Raw genomic sequence first — 10869 nt, 5'->3', positions numbered from 1 at the left:
AATAAAAATTATCCCCTGACTTTGTGAACCAGGAATTAATAGTTAGAAATGCTAAAACAACACAGGGTCTGGGAGACATGCCTGAAAAAATACAGAATGATTAAATATTTACTTAAGGTTTTGTTGCTGTAGTTATTTGATCCACATTTTACATTTAAATAAACTGACAGAAGCCAGGAAATTCGACATTAAGGAAAGCAAACAGTCAACACACTATGTGAAATATGGACAGTTTTTAATCTGAAGTTTAATTTTTTGGGTTTTTTTCCTCCTTGTTGTCGCATTCTTATCTAAAAGACATTTCTGTATAATCACATGGAGCAGGAGTGTCAACCCAGGGAAAGGGGCATCCATGGGGAATTCCTGTGATCTCTGGTTATCAGAATGGCCCTTGGGAGCCATCTTCTATGGTATATAGTGGAGCGCCTCTAAAGGCTGCTCTATGTTGGGGACTGGACCAGTTGTCAGGTGGCCCCATGATTAGGAAGTGGGACATAAATTTGGCTTTAAGCCACCTTTGGATCCTCTCCTGGGATGTGTTAAGCATAGCTCAGAGGAATTTGAGCATCTGGCCCATGGTATGGACCTAATAAAGAAGGCCCAGAGTACAGAGAGGTGAAATGGGGGCAAGCAGGCCCGCTGGGCCCTGATCTCAGCGTGGGTGAGGGGCCAAGTTGCAGTTGAGGAGGGATTTAAGATCACTGAGTGGGGGGGGGAGGGTTGTGTTTGGGGAAGAATTCTGCAGGGTGGGAATTGGAGTGGTAGGAAGCTTACAGCAAGGGATAGAAATTGGATAGAGAATGGGAGCAGGAAATGGGGAGCCCCTTAACTAAAACTTGCCTTCAGCTCAAAGGTTAAGGTTTGATTGAAGAGAGTAAGGGCATCTTAGTGACTTGGATGAGTTCATCCGTCAGCAACAGAAAGGTACACATAATCTGGGGGGATGGGCTAACTCAGAAGACTGCAACATATGGAAAAGCGAATCCATTAAACAGGAAGGAACAAGGCATCTCATTGTCTTATACAAGAAGTCAGGGAGGCAATTTTATCAGCCACATATTACTTGACGGAAAGCCAATGAAACAGTTGCAAAATGGAAGTAATAACCAGATCATCCAGTCTGGTTGAGTATCCTAGTTGAAGTAATCTGAGCCATCTGTAGGCACTTCAGGGCCAAACAGGAAACCCATACAGATACGTGTTTCAATGATCGTAGAATCATAGCATGGAAGGGACCTTGAGAGGTCATCTAGTCCAGTCCCCTGCACTTGTGGCAGGACTAATTATCTAGACCATTCCTGACAGGTGTTTGTCTAACCTGCTCTAAAAAATCTCCAGTGATGGAGATCCTACAACCTCCCTAGGCAATTTATTCCAGTACTTAACCATCCTGAAGTTTTTCCTAATGTCCAACCTAAACCTCCCTTGCTGCAAATTAAGCCCATTGTTTCTTGTCCGATCCTCAGAGATTAAGAAAAAACAAATTTTCTTCCTCCTCCTTGTAACAACCGTTTACATACTTGAAAACTGTTATGTCCCCTCTCAGTCTTCTCTATTCCAGACTGAACAGACCCAATTTTTTCAATCTTCCCTCATAGGTCATGTTTTCTAGACCTTTAATCATTTTTGTTGCTCTTCTGTTGACTCTCTCCAATTTGTCCACATCCTTCCTGAAACATGGCGCCCAGAACTGGACACAATACTCTAGTTGAGGCCTAATCAGGGTGGAAGAATTACTTCTCGTTTCTTGCTTACAACACTCTTGCTAATACATCCCAGAATGATGTTCGCTTTTTTTGCAACAGCGTTACACTGTTGACTCATATTTAGAATGTGGTCTACTATGATCCCAGATCCCTTTCCATAGTACTCCTTCCTAGGCAGTCATTTCTCATTTTGTATGTGTACAACTGATTGTTCCTTCCTAAATGGAGTACTTTGCATTTGTCCTTATTGAATTTCATCCTATTTACTTCAGACCATTTCTCCAGTTTGTCCAGATCATTTTGAATTTTAATCCTTTCCTCCAAAGCACTTGCAACCCCTCCCAGCTTGGTATCATCCACAAACTTTATAAGTGTACTCTCTATGCCATTATCTAAATCATTGATGAAGATGTTGAACAGAACCAGACCCAGAACTGATCCCTGTGGGACCCCATTCATTATGCCCTTCCAGCATGACTGTGAACCACTGATAACTACTCTTTGGGAGAGGTTTTCCAATCAGTTTTGCACCTACCTTATAGTAGCTCCATCGAGGTTGCATTTCCCTAGTTTATTTATGAGAAGATCATACGAGACAGTAACAAAAGCCTTACTAAAGTCAAGATATATCACGTCTACCGCTTCCCCCCATCCACAAGGCTTGTTACCCTGTCAAAGAAAGCTATCAGGTTGATTTGACATGCTGACTGTTACATATCACCTTATCTTCTAGATGTTTGCAAAATTATTTGCTTAATTATTTGCTCCATTATCTTTCCAGGTACAGAAATTAAGCTGACTGGTCTGTAATTCCCTGGGCTGTCCTCATTTCTCTTTTTTTAAATGGGCACTATATTTGCCCTTTTCCAGTCTTCCTGGAAGACAGGAGAGATTCCAGACTTTTCAAAGATAATCGCTAATGGCTCAGATATCTCCTCAGTCAGCTCCTTGAGTATTCTAGGATGCATTTCTTCAGGCCCTGGTGAGTTGAAGACATCTAATTTGTCTAAGTAATTTTTAACTTGTTCTTTCCCTATTTTAGCCTCTGATCCTACCTCATTTTCACTGGCAGTCACTACATTAGACATCCAATCACCACCCACCTTCTTGGTGAAAACCAGAACAAAGAAGTCATTAAGCACCTCTGCCATTTCCACATTTTCTGTTATTTATTCCACCCTCGGCCCCTTATCGAGTAACAAGCCTACCCTGTTCTTGGTCTTCCTCTTGCTTCTAATGTATTTGTAAAATTTTTTCTTGTTACCCTTTGTCTCTCGCTAGTTTGATCTCGTTTTGTGCCTTAGCCTTTCTAATTTTGTCCCTGCTTGTGTTGTTTGTTTATAGTCATCCTTTGTAATTTGACCTAGTTTCCACTTTTTGTGGGACTCTTTTTTGATTTTTAGATCATTGAAGATCCCCTGGTTAAGCCAGGGTGGTCTCTTGCCATACTTCCTATCTTTTGTACACAGTGGGATAGTTTCCTCTTGTGCCCTTAATAATGTCTCAGTCCCAACACTTGGTGAAACAAATGCCATTGCACCACATCAGTGTTGCATAAATAAATAATGGTTCTAGGACAGCAAACAGATCATGAAACAATAATAGATGAGCCTCAAAAAATAGAGTTGGGTTGCTTACTGCATTTTTAATTCTTGGTGGTATTGACAGAGACAAATTGCATACGCTATCACATAAAATTAAGGACTAGAAGTACACTTTGTGCAGGCAGCCAACACTCATAATTTTTTGTTTGTTTCCTTTTATCAACAATCATTCCTTGAAAGAAATTTTGTGGCATCCATATTTTGCTTCTCTGCCAGGCATGACGACAGAAGAGAAAGAGAGTGCCTTGGCTGGGTTGGATGAGACTGAAGAGCACTGAAATGGATCTAGGTGTGATTTGCATGCCAATTATGTGTGGGTTTTTTGTTTTTTTGATTTTTTTAACTGAAAACCAGATGCCAAAGAAAGCACATAGCTAGCCCAAAAGCAGAACCTCTTCATTAGCTGCCACAGGATTTGGGGAACATTTATGGGCCAAATAGGCAATGTGTGTGGAAAGACATAAATCAAATTGTACAAAGATCACATGCAGCCCTTGGATCTACAAAATTCTCTTTTGGGTCTAATGGAATAGAACCCCATCCTTGATCAACTGAATGGAATGTTGCCATAAGGTCTAATAAAAGAAAACATAAAAAACTCCTCAGTCAGTATCAGAAAAGAGATATAATGAAGACTCTCTGCAATCTCAGCACAATATCATGGTCAAATCCAAAGCTCAGATGAATCCTTCAAAGGTAAAATGGCTGTAATACATTGTAATTAGGCAGGGTTAAGACATGTGAGATTAATTCTAGAGCTGGTCATGAATTTTTTGGCAAAATATTTTTTTGTCAGACAATATTCGTTTGTTGAAACTGAAAGTGTTCACAGGTTTCAACAAATTTCCTCCTCTTCTTGTTTTTGTTTTGTTTTTAAAAAACAAAAACAACCCTTGAAATTGTCAAAATGGGACACTGAAATTTTTTTGAAATTTGTTGAGACTGGGATATTTTGACATTTTTGAAACAAGTTCTGTTTTTCCGTACAAAATGACTTCGTTTTGAAATTTAAATTCGAGGGGAAAAATTAAAGATCAAAACATTTCAAAATTATTGGAACAGTGTTTCTTTTGACCCGATCTGAATTATTTTTGGTTTGTGGGAATTTGGGATTTCAGCTTTTTGTACCGATTTTTGGGATGGGAAAATCTTCTGAAATCTCAAATTCTTGCAAGTCAGGAAAACTGTTTTCCACCCAGCTCTAATGAAATGATCAGTACACACTTAAGCAGTCTATAGAGTAAAATCAAACAAATAGATCCATGTTGACAAGTCAATGACATCAGCTGCTTCAGTTGCCCAACATTCCCACTGTAAAAGATGCATAGGGCCATTGGTAGGTTCAACTTCATTTCAACTTTCATTTAAAAAAAATCAAATTGGAAACTACGTGATGTTAATTGATCTGTACTTTGAAAATGTAAAGTCGATGGAACTGTGTGCATAAAGCATGTAAATCACTGGTTGAGCTGGTACTGCTACAGAAAACCATCTGTTTTATTTGAAATCTGGCCTTCATGAGCTCTCTAGGAGCCTGCATATACTTCAGAAATTGTCTAACTGGTTTTAAAACCGGGTCAACTAAACTCATTTTAAAAGTATTGCCAGCCATAATGCAGACCCTCCTTTGCGTGGTTTAAAATGGCATGATGCAATTTCACTGAACTGGGCTCAAGACAGTCTTCAAAGTGATTGTGAAACTAGTTTGGTAAAAATGGCTCAGATCATCTTAAACTGTCAAAAGTCTATACTACAGCTCCAACCCGTCTTAAATAATTCAATTGGAAATGGCTTTAAAATCAGTTAGAAAATTTCCCAAGTCTAGTTAGGCCCTAAAAAGTCAATTATTTTTAGGAACACTTGTCAAGACAAAAGTGATTTTAAAAAAACAAACCCCCCTCTATTTCTGTTCTTAACAGAAATAAGTGAAACTATACATCTAAAAAATTTTGTTTACTCTATGGAGTGGTTATAGTGTTACTGGTCCTCCACAGTTACCAGAGACGATGTGTTGCAGGAGGAGCTTAATCAAGATAGAGCCTTCCCTCTCTTCGTTTTTGTGTTTGTGTCCTCATGCTACACACTCTTCATTTCACTGAGACTGGACAGCAAAACTAGGCTTGCCTTTTTCACTTTTTGTTTATAGGCAGTTTTACTTTCTGATTCTTTTGTACTCCTGGCACAATGCTATTGTGTTAGGGCTTCCAAAATTGTAGAGGAATTTTTTAAATTTAAAACCAAATTGTTCTTGCTGATATTTTTATTAATGTTTCATTCAAATATTTCTCTTCGTTCTCTCTCCCACTTTTTTCTATGCAAAATCGTCATGTTATGGTCCTAAAAATCTCATACGATATCAAACAATGTGTTTTTACATTTTTGCTCAATGCTTTCCCTTCTCCTGATTAACTATTCTTCCCAGAGGTGTTTAGCTTGTGAAAGCTTTTTTTAAATCAGCTTGTCTTCCTCCTGGCTAATCGACCTCAGTGGTTCACTGAGCCTCAGAAAAGATCATTTTTAAATATGAGTATTCGTTAGCTACTCGAGATCTTTGCGTTCTTGTACCATAACCCGTCTGTGATAATTCTTCCTTGTTCATTCTGGGTTTGATATATGATCATCAGTGTGGTACTGTGTTAGTGTGGTACTTTGTGTTAGTGCCATGGTGCCACAATTCTAATGCACAGTACATCTGCCTGCAGTATTCCAGCAGGGGGGTTCAATACTGAGAACGTGATGTCAATCAAAACATCATCTTTGGAATATTGAAGTGTTGTTATGCTCTGTGATGATGTCGCTGGCCTAGGCTAACATTTTTGTCTTCTCTAAGGATACAGATAAAGCCCACATGAAATTAAAAGGCCTTGACCTGTTTGAGCTTTGGCAAGAAAAACATGTGGTTCTTGCTGATATGGTCAAGCTGTCAATTTAACATGCTGTCTGATTGCTTCGATTCCAAAGAGCTTGGTCTACTATCCATGTGCAGTCTTTAATGTTAGAGGCTTCATAGAAAATGAAGAAGAGTAAATTAAAGTAAATTCATGAATCTGTGACATACTCAAACAAAGTCAAGCCACTGAAATGGGGAACCCACTGGGTAATGAACTCAGAGGAATTCTGTTGAACGGTAAATCTCTTACATAGCCTACTGCAACCTCTAGAACAATGTCAGTGATCAACCCAGATGCTTGGAAAGTTACGAGTATCTGCTGTGTTCAGCTTTTGAGCTGAAATGTTCTGTGCCTGGCCTCTGCCTGGGTTAATTTTTATTTTAAGTTGTAGAAAACTCCTGTACATTATTTTTTAATTTGACAAAGATGGGAAAGAAATGACCTCTTTTGGGTTTAAAATTTTTTAACCATGGTGAACCACAGCATTACAGCAAGTCCTGGGATCATCTGAATGCTATGCTTTTAATGTTATATTCTAGGACATGCACATCATGGAAATGCAAACTTTGCTATACTATTAATAGATTCAAGTCAATGTTTGGCTCACTGCTGCTTCTTAAGTCTCTTAATGTTCTGTTTACTAATGACGTTGGTAGACACTAGAGCACATTTGTGTTAGAACACTGCAGGAGACTTTTTTCTGGCTTTTCTGTCACCCTCTCTTTTTTCCTTAACAAATGTAGAAAATTTAAATTCAGAGCATTAAAGTTGCACATTCAACCTTAACTTTCATATTTCCTGACTTCTGCCTTTCCACCTGTGCAACTTCAACTTCCCCTTTGCACGTATGCAGTAAAGAATATAGTCTTTAATGATATTTGTGAGTTATATAGATACACCTATAGGTAAGGGCTAGATTCTGATTTTAACTGCAGCCCAGGACAATGTGTAAGTTGTATCAACTCAAGATTAGCTTTCTGTAGTCAGTGATCATGTGATAATTCTAGTAGTTTAGAGTTTTTAAAAAATACCTGTCGTTTTTTTAATATGATTACATAATAATGTGCCATATACATAGGAAGCTGTGTCACCATATACCTTCAATGTGAAATCTCTCTTTGGAGTGCGTAATTGTGCAACATGAATGTTGCATTAATTTACATGTTTGCATTTAACCTTGACCCTCCTATCTCCCCCAGGAATATCAAATCACGTATTAATGTCATGAATAGCAATGAACAATAACCCCAGCTTCATTCAGTGCTCCATAGTGAATGGTCTGTTTATTGGATGCCCCATGCTGTAGCTACCTGTCCCACTTTTGATATGACCAAGCCTCCCTTTTCGCTGCCACAGAAATACTGTTTCCTCAACATAAGCCTCTTTATTCCTGCAAAGACCATTGCCCCACAAGGAGGCTGTCTGATTCCAAAGCTGATAGGCTGCAGAAAAAAAGAATCATGCTTTATTTTCTTCCCTGTTTGCTCTCCTTTTTAAATAACTGGCTGCACTTTTGTTCCTAGGCTAGAAGAAGCCTGGAGACGTACTCTCTGCCTGCAGCTTTTGCTTTCTTCTCTCCTGCAGGCAGGGTGATCAGATGTTCCAATTTTATAGGGATGGTCCCGATTATTCAGGGCTTCATCTTACACGGGCGCTTATTACTCTCCACCCCCACTCTGATTTTTCAAACTTGCTATCTGGTCACCTTCCCGGAGCTATCCCTACCCAACATTCTGAACCCTCTTACTCTCTTGATATGCTAACCACAAATAGCTAGAATGCTAGCTCCGTCTGGGGCATCATCTGATCCACTTAGCCAGTAAACTGAGACCTACACGCTGTATAGCTGTTTAGGGAAGCATTCCTGATTGTATGACACTCTGTCCGCTCATTTAAATGCAAAAATTCCAACACTAAGCACTACTTCAGCCTTTAAAATATTTCACTGACCACGCCATTCACTCTACAGTATACTGTCTAATTACACAGGACACATAAAGAAAAGGAGGACTTGTGGCACCTTAGAGACTAACCAATTTATTTGAGCATAAGCTTTCATGAGCTACAGCTCCAAGATTGTGTCAATATGAAGAATTTCAGTGGAATGGTTTCAGCAGAAGCAAAGACCGGGCTCCACATGCCCACAAGCCTTCATGAAAATCCAGCTGAATTTACTTCATTGTTTATTGGTCCATAAAAGGAGGATAACTGAGAGAGAAAACAAAAATGAGAATTGGTATGGTATGTAAAAAATATATATATATACTCAGACTAAAATTACAGCCCGTGGAATGATTCGAGGCTCCATCTCACAAGGTGTTGAGCTTTCTGGCTCCAATGCTGCAAAGCGCTTAAGCACATGCTTAACTTTAAGCACGTGAGCAGTCCCATAATGTGCTTATGGGCTTTGCTGGATCAGGCCCAGAGTGCTTAGCACCTTTCAGTATTGAGCCATAGGACAATGGGGTATTGTTGCTTTTCCCCAGGTTTTGGTCTTGTGTTAGGCTAACTGCTATGGATGACTAACTTCTGTTCACTAAGATCACACCCTTAAAGGTGTGTAAAGGAGGCCTGAGGATTTCTGGGAGGTTTAACAAAATCAGGGGTTGGTAAATACCCAGATCTAACTAACTCAGCATACTGTGTGTGTGTGTCTGGGTGGTGGCAGGAATCTTCATGTTAGCCACCCCTGCCTTCTTAGGCTAAAGTTAGGTCAAGAACTCTGGAGGTTAGTGCATGAGCCTCTACTGCATGAACTAAAAGCCACATGGCCATTAGTTAAGGCTGTAGCAGACTCGTTAATCTCTAGTGGTCTTGGTGCCACAAGAGAGGATAGAACACCACACCCAAGAGGCATGTGGGTCACGTACTTCCCCCAGCTGAGGAAGTGCATCCCAAGCTTCAGAGACCTCCCAGTTGATATCCCAGATGAGCCCCCTACTTGTAACGCTGACAGACCCCAGTGGTCGATGGGCAGGATTGAACCTGGAACCTCTGGATCTTAGTGCATGACTCTCTATTGCATGAGCTAAAAGCCACATGCCACTTAGCTAAGGCTGTAGCAGACTCATTAATCTCTAGTGGTCTCGGTGCCACTAGGGGGACGGAGCACCACACCCAGGAGGTGTGGGGGTTACATTAGCAGTTGTTGATTGTGCTAGGGAAAGTTAAATGGGCTCTAGTGACTCACAGAAGTAGATGACTTACCAACCTACTTGGAGATAAGAGGCAGCAGTGACTCTCTAGAGAGAGGATCTAGAGTATGGACTGAATGGTCCCGATCCTTGGGAGCAGCCAACCTGGGGGGAAAAATCCAAGCTGAACTTTTTTGTATCCTTGCTTTTTTCGTGACAACTAAAGCCAAATCCCAGGAAAGGAGCATGTTTGCTTGACACCGTGTGTGGACTGTTTGAGAGCAGGCTGGAAACAGCACCTGCGCCCAGATTCAAACAAAACCCTAGATTAGAACATGCAGGTCTGAACCTGACCTGAAGTCTGGGGGCCTGTGGTAGCCAGCTGACTTCAGACCACAGCATTATGTGTTGTTTCAGGATAGACTAATGGGATCCTCATGTGCCCATTTAATTATGCTGCTCACACTTGGGGTTTGAAAAATGGTTTGTTTTTTTTAAAATGCTAGTTAACAGTCAGTCCAATGGTTTTCATTAACATCTTTACTGCTTTTCCTTTGCAAGTCCATAACATTACTGCCGTAGTCCTTGTACTTCACTACATGTTATTCATACTGGGGACGTCTGGGGAATGCTGTGAGAATATGAATCACTTGACAAGGCAGTTATAAAGACTTAAATGGTGACTCTTCTGTCACCATAATCACCTGTTGTCTTCAGTGCTCTGCCACTTAAAGTCTTCAACAGCACAGCCCTGCTTGTCCTCTAGTGATGTGAGCCTTATCCATCCTACCGTACAGCTGCAGACTAGAGGTTAAGAATTTCCAATGCCTCTTCTGTGGAACACTGTTCATATTTTATTCTTGAGCACTGCAGCACGACAATGTCAAGCAGGGACACAGAAACAGAAGTGCTATTAATTCCTTCAATTTACACCTCTTATCAGAAGAGACTTCTAACCACTTGTTATGTAATAGCGGGAATCTTGCATTGTGCCTTCTCTGTCTGTCCTAAAGATAAGGGTATCAATGAGTTTTTCTTTTTTGTCAGATGCTGCTTGTCTCTGAAGGAAAAGGATGTTGACTGGCTTCTTCCTTTCTATCCTCAAGAGATCAGGAGCAATTGCTTCCCTCATCACTTAGAATGACAGACTGCTGGTTGCGATCAATCCTTTGAATTTGCAGTGGTATCTCACTAGGAATTGCAAATAAGAAGACTTCAGCTGTACTTATGGTGACTGACCTCAGTAAAGCCCCAGATGTCCTTTTTTGTATGAAATAGGAACTCTAGCTTACCAGCTAACTCTGCCTGAGGTTCCTCCTTCAATGAAGCCTGGTGAGTATTATGTATAGTAGGTACTGTGAGACCCTAATATTTTACTGCTCCAGCCACTTCGTTTGTAATGTATCTTCTTGTCTTTTCAAGTAGGCTGGGAGTTGGCATGACGTAGGAATATGAATAGTTGTGAAGGTTTAAAAGTGTATTTCTTATCTGAAACGTGACTGTAAAAATGGCATACTAATGACACTCTGTTTAC

The sequence above is a fragment of the Eretmochelys imbricata genome, chromosome 9 (genome assembly GCF_965152235.1).
Source record: "Eretmochelys imbricata isolate rEreImb1 chromosome 9, rEreImb1.hap1, whole genome shotgun sequence".
In the NCBI taxonomy this organism is placed as follows: domain Eukaryota; kingdom Metazoa; phylum Chordata; order Testudines; family Cheloniidae; genus Eretmochelys; species Eretmochelys imbricata.
Note: the sequence above shows the minus strand (reverse complement) of the source record.